Source organism: Lonchura striata, chromosome 1, assembly GCF_046129695.1.
Source record: "Lonchura striata isolate bLonStr1 chromosome 1, bLonStr1.mat, whole genome shotgun sequence".
NCBI lineage: Eukaryota > Metazoa > Chordata > Aves > Passeriformes > Estrildidae > Lonchura > Lonchura striata.
In genome coordinates, this window is record NC_134603.1 from 38,603,044 (window position 1) to 38,617,574 (window position 14,531).

Here is a 14,531-nt window from a genome sequence, read left to right on the forward strand (position 1 = left end):
TCTAAGTAGAAAATATTTCAACAAGACTGTGCTAAGTCTCAAAAACCCATTAAACAGAAATAAATTTCTGTAACAGCCTAGTCCTACCAGAGTTGGGCTTTGTCTGCATCAGACACATCAGCATCTCCTAATATGAACGAGAAAGTTTTACATGACATCAAAATCACACCTTTCTAAACTCAAGAGTGTGCTCTGACTGAAGGTGGCATAAATCTCAAGTAATTTCATTGCTATAATTATTCTAGGTTTAAGGCAGCATAATAGGGAATAAAATATATTCTAGCAAGTAGTGCTAGTCCTCACTTTAACATCACATTTTAATTTCATGGAGATTTTAACTAATGCAATTGAAAGAGAAAGATGGAACTAGAACATGGAAACAAATCACTTTCAAATGAATTTATTTATAATAAATTCTGCTGCTTCCTTTGAAGCAGCTTGCAAGCAATGCAACCACTCATCCAGAATGGGGTTATTTTTCTAACTTTAGTTAATGTTGATGTAAATACCATTTTTGTAACAGTTAAAGAAAACTAACACTTCTTTTCTTTTTATTTTGATTAATTTTTCCAATATTTCTACATATTTTCCAACTACTTCCTGTGTTAGATTTTAATATTACTTACATTTTGTTTTCCATTATTTTAATTTAATTAGCCCCAAAGAAATTACTCAAGATATTTTCCAGGATAATTTGGAACATAAACATTTTTTAATTTTAAATAATCATTAAAAAGTACATAATACAAATGTTATTCCCACCTCATTTTATTTATTCTGAAAACAGAAAAAACCTAGTGACTCCAAGGAGCTAACAGCATGCAAAGCATGATTTAAACACTACTAAAATGCAGGTCTAAATAGATTATTTTAATGTGGTTGAACAAACATCAGCCTTGGGATCACATAATTTCATTATCATCTAAAAAAAAAAAGTTTGAATAATTAAATTTTGTGGAAAAGGTCTCAAGGACTAATCATAGTGAGATATGCCTGATTCTGCAGCCTGCATTCACAACTTTGAGACATCAGCTACTGAGCTAGGAGTCTCCTTCATCTCAGCAGAGCTGCTGAGCTGAGCCTCCACAAATAAGAATTGTTTTCTCAGAAGTAAGTCTCTCCAAAATGTCCAGATGGCAACATTACCTAAGTAACACTCCAGAGTGATGCTAAATTTACAAGGAACTCATGGCAAGGGATATGCAGAGAGACATCTGTGTTTCAGTGATACTTTACCAATTGTTAGAATTATCAGCAATAGCAAAATAGAAAAAAAAAAATATTCCCTCATGGATATAACTTAGAATATCTCTCACTGATAATAAAGTGCCATCCAGACGTCATTGAATGTATACTCCATATGCAAGTATGGAGACTCAATCACTCCTTTTGGTAAACTCTGCCAGAATTTGACCACCCTTAAAGTAAAAAAAATTGTTTTCCTGTGTGCAGTTGTAATATTGTGTGTTCTAATTTGTGTCCATCATCTGTAGTCCTATCAGTAGTCTTTCAGTCTGTCAAATGTACAATGTACCATTTTCATTCATTTATGGAATATTATAATGTTCAGACCTTTTTTCACAGAATGTTAGAATGCTCTGGCTATGTTTCAAAGAATGTTAGAATGTTTTATCTTCTTTTCCTTAAGTTTATTTTGTGGTGTGACCAGTGTCACTCAATACAGACTTATTTCTACAGCTGGATTTCTCTGGCAATTCAATTGCCCATTAAATAGAGCTCCTACACACACAATTAGCAGCATGCAACAGATATGTTGCATGAGAAAAAAGCAAATTTATTGAATTATGGTAACAAAAAAACCCAAAATAAAAGACTTTACCTCTTCAGTAATTTTAGTGAGTCTTTAGCTGAAGTCCTATTAATTCACACACTGTGATTCTTTTATTTTTGTTAAACCTTCTACTGCTTGTGGAAGGTTTCAGAATTCATAATAGCACCCAATTGTTAACGTACCCATCTTTTCACTGTGTCCAACCCACCTCACCTACGAGACGCTTCAGAGGATATTTCCACTAATGGCTTCCATTAGTATTGACTGCTGCCCACATCAAATGTTTAATGTGCTCTGTTGGGTTTAATCATGTGTTTGCTTGAACAAGATCCATTGCTGTCTTTCTTTGTACTGCAGAGACAGCTTAGTAGGGTTTCTCACTTCACAAATTATTGAATCTTTCTTTGATGAACTGTGCTGTTTGTTTTAAATATTAAGAATCTCAGAGAATTCTGAATGGTATAAGAAGACACAAGCTTTTCAGTCAGCACTTTGGACTCTGACTCACCCCAGCATTTCTTGCCTGCCCTGTGGAACAAATCTAAAATACACAACACATGGAAGCATCAATGACTGTGTAATACATACATATATACATACATAGAAAGATATCCGTGGAACATCAGCTAAACCAGTTTTGGCTCAGGCAATGTAGTGTGACAAATTTACACATGGACATTTGCTTCAAACGCTTTCTGGACAAATCCACCTCTGTTGAGATCCACCACCAGTATGTTAAAGTGCTTGTTAAGACTGCATGTAGCTCTCTGGTGATTGTGTTGATGGATGACAGCTTTCTACTGCAGGAAGAGATTGAGCGCCTAGGGCTGATTCTTTCACATGTGTTAGCCTTATTTTTTTTGACCATGTAGTTTTGTTCATATGCCAGTATCTTAGCAACAGCAGACAATCTGATTCTTCCAAGTTCACTGTTTCCTCCCTGGAAAATGAATATGATGTTGACAACCCAGTTTAACCTTCTATTTGCCTTTTGGGTAAAGGAATGTCAGTTTATTTAGTGCTGTGCACTACAAAACAACAGCTCCAGGAGCAATCTGCTGATAAAGGGTCTGAGTACTGTTGCCGTGATGGAGACAGCAATCATATCAGAAATATAGCAACAGATACACAAGTACTTTGGCAGACCGTTACGTTTGCGACCTAAGAGTTTTAATGTCCTGAAATTAGGGACCAAAAATAAGAATGCAACCTGCAATTTCATGAAATGTCTTAAAATGCATCAGCAAGAAATGAAAAGTTTCTGGAAATAATATATTACTTAGACTACAGAGGAAGAGACATAAACTCTATGGGAGATTGTATCTGTACAGCAGTAGGACTGCAGTCATGTCCAGCAAGATACTACTTGAATTGTTTGGAAGAGAACATTCATACCAATGTATCTCCAAATATTTTGTGCTTAAGGAAAGATTAGAAACCAAGCATTTCCTTCTGATACTTCTGGCTCATCCTTTAAGGTTACAGTGTGGAAAGGCACTGATAAAGTTAAATGAAAGAATAACATGACCTATTTTAACTAATTATGCCTTTAGGGTCCTGCTTTAAAAATAGTGTTTCCCCTACCTCTTTGTTATAGTATCCAAATGTTCAAGGTTATGTTGCAAGGTACATATTGAGAGTCCAGTTCTGCTGCCCCTATTTGCAAGTCATAAGCAAGAAAGCTGAATGGGGTCTGTGAGTGCCACTGGTCTAATGTACATGAAGGCAAAAAAAAAAAAAAATCAATACAAAACATGTATTGATTCCAGTCTGATATGTTTTTTTTCAAATATGAATATGGTGCACTGTTGCTATAGGACACGTGAAAGTATGATGCGAGCTACCTGCTATTTGCAGGTAAAGAAGAAAGTTTATTCTCTGACTCCGACCTTTATACTTTCCCAAAGGTGACAGTGGATTGGAGAGTGAATGGGCCACCTCTCCAAAGACATTGGACAAATTACTAGTATATCAAGTTTCTCTACCCCCATAAAATAATGTAAACAATATGGTGTTTACAGAAATTGTGTGGGAAAGTTCTCCAACAGAATGTAAACTCAGAAGGCTTTAGAAAATCTTAAGAATCAGGGAGACCGTGCACAATGCACTTCTAATATCTGAACAGCAGTGTTCATCTGTTTCTCTCCTTGTTCAGATTTTCCAGCTACATCTAGAGCCTGGACCCACATATTTGGTTGAACTCAGTTCTAGCACACCCTAACACTTCTGTGTGACTTTCAACAACACTTCTTGTGTCTGATGTTAACACAAGCATCTGGCTGTTTGGAGACCTGCCCAGTATGTGCTAACTGACCACAGCGAGCTTGTATGGGAATGTGAGCTACATCAGCTTCATGAAAACCAGTCTCTCTCCTTCTGAAACTACAACACACACTTCATGCTTCCCTGGCTGTTAACTTGCTTCAAAACTTGACATTTGCACGCTGTCATTGAAGAGCAATAACAAGAGGTCTTCAAAGGGAACTACCAACATCTTAAAACTGGAATTCTGAATTAAACATGTTCATGGTCATGGTCATCCTGAGACTACACACTGAAGAATGGTTTAGCATAAGATGCAAAGAATTTTAACAGAGGTGTTCACATAAAGATTTTTACTGTCTAAAAAATGTCTTGCTCATTCACTTGCAGAAAAATGAGAAGAAAGAGTTAGGATTTGGAAAGAAAATTCTTACTGTATTGGATTCAATTAGCTTCAGACTAAGTGTCTTGGAAGACATTAATTTTATTCCAGAGAAACACTGTCATTAGGACAAAAATGGCAAAATTTTGTTCACAATTATTCTTAGGAATAAAAGTCAGATTAACATGGGCCAATTGCAGAAAATAACTAGGACAATATAGCAAAATAAGGAATACATTTTTATGAGGACAAAAATAATTTTAAATAGACTCTTCAGTTCTTTCATATTAAAATACATGTATCAATCAACAGTATTTTCTTTGACAGGAAAAATTGTTTAAGGCATCAAATTTTAGCCTTTTTAAAAAATTACTGTTACTCTTAGTGCTCAGGAGAATAGTAATAACAGAAAACCATATTACTGGTCTAGAATATTTTGTGAGGGTCATAATCACATGTAAAGATAAAATGCCAGTCTGCAATGTTCAAACAAAATATAGTTACCTTTTGAACAATTTTATGATTAACATCTAAAGGAACTATGGAAAAACATACACTTGACTGATGCAATTGCTGCATGCAGTTCTACTCTGCTTAACAGAACCTTTTATTGGAATAGAAATATGTACTTTTTTATGAGTATGAGAACATTGCCTCATGTCCAAGAGCACAATTTTTGCTTCTGAGGGGAATGAGATACTGATTTTGTGCTGCTCCTAGGACAGAAATAGTAAACATAGCCTACTATTTTCAAAATTATCATGGAACAACGTGTTCCCACTCAAAAAATGACAAAGGAAGACAGCCCACAGTTTGACACTAGCTGAAGCAAAGAAAAGACAAACAAGAACCCCATTGTTTAGATATATTTAATTGACATGAAGATACACACGGTAGTGCACGGTTTTCTTTCAGAAATGGGGATCAATGTATTGTCTTCACAATACTAGTAAAAACCAAAAGAACAGCATTCTAGTATGCATGAGTAACAATTCTATGCAAGCAGAAGGGTGCTGTTTTTAACTGTGGATGTTATTTTGGAATGTTTCAATAAAATATTTCTTGACAATGCTCATCATAACTACACACAAAAAGTTTCCCATAAATACTTGAGAGCAGAACACACTGCTACTTTAAACTCATAATTCTTCAGCTAACATTCTCTTTTCTTCCCACTGCTCCTTTTCATCTGCCTAGTCTAACAGTTAGATAAAGTACTAAAAGGACAAAACACCAATTATTCCTCAGTATGTCTTCCTGGGTAGTCCTTAAATCTCACTTGCAATATCCTAAGTTTTCTAAGTAAAGTAATACAAAATTATTATTAAAAGTCCATCTTTGAAAATTCAGTATTCTAATCAGGACTATACCAAAAAACAGTGAGACATAAACATTTTTTATCACTACTGGAAGAAAGGGCAGGCCACTCACGAAGGATATCATGAAGTTATGCAAGTAGAAAATTAGAAAGGCCAAAGCCTAACTATAATGAAATCTATTAAGACAGTAAAATGACAAAAAGCAAAAAAAGTTTTTAAAAATACACTGTCAACAAAAGGAGGGCTAGGGAGTATCTCCATCTTTATTCCATGCAAGGGGAAACATAGTGGCAAAGGATAAGGAACAGACTGAGATACTTAATGCCTTCTTTGCCTCAGTCTTTAGCAGTAAAAGCTAGTTATCCTCAGGGTATCCAGACCTCTAAACTGGAATACAGAAATGGGGAGCAGAATGAAACTGCCATAATCCAAGGGGAAAGTGACCTGCTACACCACTTAGACACAAAAAAGTCTATGGGGCTGGATGGGAACCACCCAAGTATACTGAGGGATACAGTGGAAGGCCTCACTGAACCTCTTTCAATAGTTTTTCAGCAGTCTTGGCTAATGGAGGATGTCCCATGTGACTGGAGGTTAGCAAACATGACACCCACCTACAAGAAGTGCAGAAGGAGTATCCAGGAAACTACAGACCTGTCAGCCTGAGCTGGGCACCAGGGAAGGCCACAGAGAAGACCATCTTGAGGGCAACCATGCAGCAGGTGCAGGACAACCAGGAAATCAGACCCAGTCACCATGGGTTTGTGAAAGGAGGTCCTGCTTGACCAAATATGATCTTCTATGACAAGGAATACTGCATAGTGGAATAGAGAAAGGCTATAGATGATGGATACCTGGGTTTCCTTGAGCCTTTGGCAGTGTCTCCCACAGAATTCCCCTGGAGAAAATGGTTGCTCATCACTTGGATGGGTGCACTGAATAAAACCTGGCTGGATAAAACTCATGCAAAACTCTCTGGGAGGCCCAGAGAGTGGTGGTGAATGGAGTTAAATCCAGCTGGTGGCTGTCACTACCAGTGTTCCCCAGGGCTCAGTCCTGTTTAATATCTTAATTGATCATTTGGATGAGTGGCACTCTGCAGCACTATAGGCTGGGGCAGAGTGGCTAGAAAGAAAATCAGAAAAGGACCTGGGGGTGTTGGTGAAGCTGGCTGAAGATGAGCCAGTGTGTGCCCAGGTGGCCAACAGCATCCTGGCATATATCAGAAATAGTGTGGCCAGAAGGATAACGGCAGCGATTGTCCCCCTGTACTTGGCACTGTAGGCCACACTTTGAATCCTGTGTTCAGTTTTGGGCACCTCTCTAACAGAAAGACATTGAGGTGCTGGAGCGTGTCCAGAGAAGGGCAACAGAACAGGGGAAGAATCTTGAGCAGAAATCCTGTGAGGCAGCTGACAGAACTAGGATTATTTAGCCTGGAGAAAAGGAGGCTCAGGGGAGACTTTCTTGCTCTTTACAACTCCCTGAAAGGAGGTTGTAGCCTCTTCTACAAGGTAACAAGCAATCAGACAAGAGAGAATGGTCTCCAGTTGCACCAGGGAGTTTTAGACTGGATATTAAGAAAAAGTTATTCCCTAAAAGGTTGTCAAGCATTGAAAGAAGCTACTCAGGGAACACATGGAATTACCACCACTGAAGCCTTTAAAGAAAATGTGGATGTGACATTTGGAGACATGGTTTGCTGAACATGGCAGTGCTGGGTTAATGGTCAGACTCAATGATCTTAGAGGTCTTTTCCAAACTGAACCATTCTGTGATTTTATGATTCTGTAATTCTATAAATATTTCACACAAGACAAAAAATAGCATCATTAATATTAACAACAAGCTGAACCAGTGACAATTTAATTGAGTATAGAAAATTCAAAATCCAATATATGGGTGTGGCAGAAAGGGAAAAGCCAAAAGCAACTAATTACCTTTGGTTTCAAGAAAGGCTAGGGTTTGGAAAACACTAAAGCTTACAGTTCCAGGGACATTGGGGCTGCAAAAAGAAGCATGGTGGGGGGGGGGTGGGGGGGGGGGGGGAAGGTGGGTGCGTTGCATCAATGCAAATTTTGAGGGCTTGTGCCAGGAGCACTGAACCATACTAAATTTTTAGATTGCCCTCTTCAAATGCGTAATCTATGGGAAGACCTGGGGTTTGTTACTTCCTATGAAGGTAACTGTCCTCAAACGATCAAAGAGCACAAGCTCTTTTCTTGAGGGTATTCACACTCTTTTGTAAAGCTATACTGGAGCTGCAACAGGAAGCACAGGAGGCAGCTTCACAACACAGGGCTTTATTGACAATACTTAGGAGCCTTCAAGTGTTCTTGACCCTCACTCCAAGCCCATGACATAACATGACATCCAGTTCCTTAAGACACAACTTCAAACATGAAAAAAATCAAATTTGCAGTTCAAAAGAGCAGTTTTAACACTGAACCTTCATGTCATCCCCAATATGTTCAGTTTGCTTTGCTGGGATGAGCTTTTCAGATGAATGAGCTCCCCAGTCTGCATGGAGGAGATGGAAACACAGCTGGAGACATGTGGGGAGATCAGGCAGGTTCAAGCTTGTACCAAGCTAAAGGTGGGCAGCACCACACAGGGATATAAACCTGGTTTAACTGGCTTGGTTTGCAGAATTGCTTCATGATTAGCTGTCCTGGAACAACTGGGGGTAGAGGTGTGCAGGGCCAGAAATATGCAGTCATGTGGCAACAGAGGAGCAAAACCTCCCTTCAGCTGTGGCTGCCACCCAGCTGCTGAGGAACTGGCAGCATTCAGTGTCAAGTCTGTAGCCTTCTGCAGTGCTGGAAGAAAGAGAACATACTGGCTTGTTTTGGGTGGACAGAAAACCTGTGATCACTCTAGGAGGTGCCTCTGTTAATCAGCATGGTGTTAAAATTAACTTGTGCCTAGCTGAGATGGTCTTACCATCACAACCCTTTCTGAAAGACTCTGTTAGAGTCCATCAACAATTAAGCCCCTCAGACAATATATGAGACTTTTAAAGAAGACTCTCCACAAAGCTTTGAAATTCAGTTTTTCACTGCTTTGAACTAACATGCCATCAATTCCTTTATAAACAGAATAGGTATCTCACACTAATAAATATTTCTAACTCATATGTAAATGCTGTTCTAATTTGATTTTGACCATTTTTACTTACTTTACATACTTTAACTTTTGTGTACAAGACCAGAAATTACTATCATAATTACTATCATTATTACTATTACTCTTTATCTTGGACATCTAAACTTTACTCCATGCTAAGCTAAGTAATTTACTTGATCAAAGTGTAGGCTGTACTTGACAGCTGTCACAAAATCCCTTAATATTCCTGCAGTTTGATGTCTTCTCCACTGCTTTATTGTCAGCACAGCAGTTTTCTTGCTATCACCAGCAGCTTTTTTCTGCTTTCCTTGATTTTTATGACACTCTCCCAGGTTGCTCTGTACAGCTTCAGTGCAGTTCACGAGTGCTGGGCATTTCCTAAGCTGTGGTTTAGAGTCTCCACAGCCTTGGTGTTCAGTTACCAGTGAAATTACATTTAACTCCCAAGCTGTTTACATTTCAAACAAAAGGATTTCTCTGTACAGCATCCAAACCTGACAAAGTTACAAGCGCTTAAGCTTTTTGCAGAGATCAAATATAAAAAAATATCTCTCCTCATATTTCCTTTGGTTGCAGTGTTCTGCATAACATATAGATTAGCTTGTATCTACAGAGCAGCTTTTTATGTATCACATAAGCTTTTATTGATAAGCTCACTCTTCTAATCCTCTAAGGATTCCATACAAATTCAGTCTTTCTCCTTCTTAACTTCTTAATTCCTTACTTATTCAAAAGATATTTCTACACTTGACACCTTAAAGACTTGGAAATATATTTTTTTTCAGAATAGCTGTTAAGCTTTGCATCTAACTGGCCTATTAACAAATCTATGACTCAATGAAAGGCTAAATTCCACTCTTTCCCATTTTCCTAAACCAGGCTTGACTGTACTCATAAAATGACATAAGGTCTTGAAGGACCACACTAAAAAATCTTCAGTTATCTAAGTGACAATCTGATTTAATAAACCCTGTGTCCATTAAAATTTATTCCAAACATTTTGGCTAACCGCTTTTCTATCAGATCAAGCATAAGGTGCCTGTATCAGAATTCCCCAGATCACCCCACAAATCCTTTCAGGTCACTTCCCACTCCTTGACTCCTGAGCTCACAGCACATGGCTGCAGCTGCTCTTCTGCAAATCCAGGCTTGGACCACGCTCCTTTCCAGAGTCTCACCATAGTCAGCTCTCTTCCCATCACACTTTGTGTGGCTTTTGGGGGTTCCTTGCTGCTGTCCCCCGTCCCTCCCCGGCCCCCCGGGACCCTCTGGCTAGCTGTCCCCTCCGGGGCCAGGGTTCTCCACGGTCCCACTGCCCTGGGCTTACCAGGCAGCGGCTGGGTTAGCACGGTCCGAGCTGCGGCGCTGCCTCAGTCGCCGCTAGGATTCGAGATAAAGAGACCAAGAGAGACCAATGGTATGCTTGTCCAGAGAGATTGTATTGCCTGAAGCGTTGCAGGGACCAAAGGCCCTGGGCTACTGCCCAGATACAGTTTTTATACAGCAAAATTAAGAGATAAGGTCTAAACAATGGGGATACTGTCCAGCTTAGGCACATCAGAACCACCCCAGGGGCCGGGTCCAATGGGAACTGCTCAGGGGTGGGGAGAAGGGGGTTTACAGAGAAATCTGAAGTGAAACTTTCCCGAAACAATGGAGCATAGAGAAATGTATCTTTTCCCTCAGTTTCTCATTCCCAAGGCCTTTCTAAAACAATGGGGCATACATAAATGTATCTTTTTCCTCAGTTTCCCATTCCCAAGGCCTTTCTAAAACCCTTCCTCCACACTACCATGCCAGCATGATAGCAACAACTTTGCATCTGTTTTCACCTTGGATGCCCTTTCCGGATCAGGCTCTTCCGTTTTCCCTTAGGCCTTCTCCTGAATCATAGGTACTGCATTCTATAATCTTGGCATTGCCAAGAAGCCAGAACCAAGCCTGGCACAGAGCCAGACTTGCTGTAAGCAGCATTCCCTGGAAACAGCTTAGTGCACTGAGAAACTCGTGAGAGTGAATTGGCAGGAGGGCAAAGCAGTCTCTCCTGACAATCAGACAGTGAGGAGCTTTGCTGTGTCGCTGCTGGCAGAACACCTCAGTATCCACGCTAAGCTGACCTGGAAGAATGCAGGAAGCAGGCTCTGCACAGTTCTGGCAGTGTGACCTGCTGCAAGCTCCAGGACCTGGATCCTGTCCTAGTAAGGAATACAGATGTAATTCCCACCTGGATTGCAGAATGCCGCTTCCTACATTTATATTTTACAGAATCACACACTTGTTAGGGTTGGAAAAGACCTCTGGAGAACATCTATTCCAAGCCCTTCTGCCAAGGCAGAGTCACCTAGAGCAGGTAAACACAGGAATAAGTCCAAGTGAGTGAGTGTCTCCAGAAAGGGAGATTCCACAACCTCCCTAGGCAGCCTGTTCCAGTGCTCTACCATCCCCAGTGTTAAAAAGTCAAGGTGTTTAAATTTATGGCCATCACTCCTTGTCCTGTCACTGGGCACACTAGAAAGAGTCTGGCACCATCCTCTTGTCACCCACTTTTGGGATATTTATATATGTTCATGAGATCCCTTCTCAGTCTTCTCCCTTCTAGACTAAACAGACTAAGCTCCTGAAGTCTCTCCTCACCTGAGAGATGCTCCAAACCTGTAATCATGTTTGTGGACCTCCAGTGTACTGTCTCCAGTAGCTCCTTGTTTTCCTGAACTTTGGAGACCAGAACTGAACACGATACTCCAGGTGTGGACTCACTAGGGCCCAGTAGAGGGGGAGGATCACCTCAGTTGACCTGCTGGCCACACTTATCCCAATGCACTCAGGGTATTTTTTGCCCTCCTGGCTGCAAGGGCACTGCTGGCTCATGGTCAGCTTGCCATCTGCTAAGACTCCCAGTTCTCTGCAGAGCTGCTCTCCACTAGGTCAGCTCCAGCCTGTCCTGGGGTTATTCCTCCTCAGGTGCAGGATCCTACACCTGCCCTTGTTGAATTTCACTAGTTTCTCTCTGTCCAACTTCCCAGCCAATCAAAATTCTGCTCAATGGCAGCCCAGCCTTCAGGTGTATTTGGAGCCATCCTTTCTCCACAAAGGAAAAGGAAGCATCCTTGACCAAGGAGCACACTACGGGGAGGAAACCTTTGAGAAAAACTAGACTAGAGGTACCTAGGAACTCTTCATTGGGATGTACTCCAAAATAGAGATGTTCATCCATCATTTTTTGCCTTGTTTGGTCCACCTTCATGCTGCACACATTTTGTAACATTCTGCTTTTATTTTGCATAAAACAACATTTTATTTTACATTAAATAAAGGCTTTAATACCCTTAGGTTCGGTATGTCTTTGCACACCCACCCCAAGGTTCTCAGCCCAGCATGGTCAAACAGTATATAAGAGTGAGCTATCCATAATTGCCATTGCTGCTGCAAATAGTATTGGATGAGGGGGTATGACAAACAAAATAAACAGAAAAAAACAGGAAATATGAGAAGAGAAAGAGAAATAAAGAAGAACCTGATTGGATAAATCAAACTACAACTATGCATAGCTGCCCTTACACAGACACTGCTCCAATCATATGTCCTATGCAAAGCTATCCCTCGCTACAAAAGACCTTGTAAGGGATTCTGTCATGGACTACCATCCCAGCACTGACAGGGAAAAGTAGTGGCTGCAGCTGGTGCTGGCACTTCCACAGCAGGTTCCCCTCAGGTATTTTGGTACCATCCGACAGCCATCTGCTCTCTCTCAGCCTTTCAGAAGCACAGACACAGCAGATCTTTCTTATGTGCTGCAGACCAGACTCAGCTCTGAACCTGAGGGACTCCTTGTCTTCTCCACAGACACGCTGCAACTGCAGCAACAAAAACTGAGCACTCAGGAAGGTTGCCCATGAATGGTTTCATAAACTGCCAGAGTCATAGAGAAACAACAACTGCTGCAGCACAGCACTTCTGTGGCTGCTGACACACCCTGTTAACCTGCTTGCGTGGCTGGAGCTGTGGAAAACGTGGGCACTGCCTGTTTTTCCACTAGTCAGCAATGATGCTGGCAAAGCAGGCATAACAATATACTGCACTGCAAAGTACTGTTGACAAAACACTGCTAGCCTGGACAAGGACAGGAGCTCACTAGTTCATACATTCTTGCCATGGCTCTTAAAGTCAGAGGCACCAAACGCCCTGTGCCCTGGCACACTCCCCATTTTCAAAAGGAACATTTCCATTAGAATTTGTCCTTAGCCCTCATATAAAGGGATAAATCTGCTTTTGCTAATAACACAGATATATATTTTTTTCACAAACTGATTTCATTTTATGCCTACACCATGGTCTCTGAAAACTCTACTTACAGGTTGAAGCAATAAAGAAACCTTGCCTAAGGTTTCTTAGGCATCTAAGAAAAAGGTTTCTTAGGCATCTAAGAAACCTTAGATCTGCCAAGAGCACTTTGCAAAGTGCATTTTGCAAAGATCTCTGGGATGTTCTAGAGCCCGCGTGAAGCCAATAGCATGCTGGATAAACATGAGGAACCTGATTTAGGGATCTTGAGAAAAAAACACGGAAAATGCCAGACTGCAACTTTTATAATAATACTGGTAATTACAGAGTAAGATTGCTACAGAGAAACAGGCTGACAGCATATTGTCTATTGGTTGCATGATTGCATCTAATGATGAGCAGTCTCTTCTAAAACCTGGCACAGATGGTACATACAGTATCACAGAAATAAGGAGCCCTCTGTCCAGCATCTTCTTCACAGTTTACATTAATATTTCCTATGTTTACTGCAGGCATAAAAATGTAAGTAGCAAGTAATAAGTCCATTAATTTTCTACACCTCTGTAAGGTCTTTGCAAACCTCAGTGGGACAAAAACCCTAGTATTTCAGTTTCTTTCCATTAAGAAACCAGTTCATAAAGTTGCAGGTTTTCTTCCTTCTTCTGGGTTTCCTCCCCCATGGTGGAGTTTAAAGTTCCTGTTTACTGAATACACACAAAAACTGTTACTGATAGTATCAGGCAGCATTTGCTGCCTGGCTATTTTGCTCATTACTGACACAACTCTACCCTGTCTAAGATGAACCCTGTATTGCTGCACAGCTTCTTACCATTCATTATTATATGAAATGTTGAACTGTAAAATCAATTTTAAGGAAAATGATCAGTGTATCCTGTCAAGTTCTCATTCCACCAGAGAAGCAACTGCACAGAAAAAAAATAAACAATAAAATCAACAATTTGCACCTTAAAAGAATGGGAAGCTGGACAACATGGATGTTCTAGTTTTTGCCTGACAGCACATAAAGTTTAACCTCAGCATAGTTGGAGTAGAACCCAACTCCGGAATCCCAGCTCCTGAATTCAAATTAAATGCTTTCTCATTCCATGTTCCTTTAATTTTCAGTCCCTGCACGTACACTTGCACTTCAGGGAGGGTACAATCCTGCAGGATAGTGGATACGTAACCATGTAAATGTAGATGCCATTACAATGGAAATGCAGAGGAGACTATAGGGCAACATCAGTTTGCAAGGCTGGTCTCAATTTTGGTCTTTATAGTTTTCACATTCTTGATTATATAAGTTTAACACTTGAAAAAAAAAAAAATGCCCAAGAAAAGTCATAATGCATGATCCCTAATAATTACT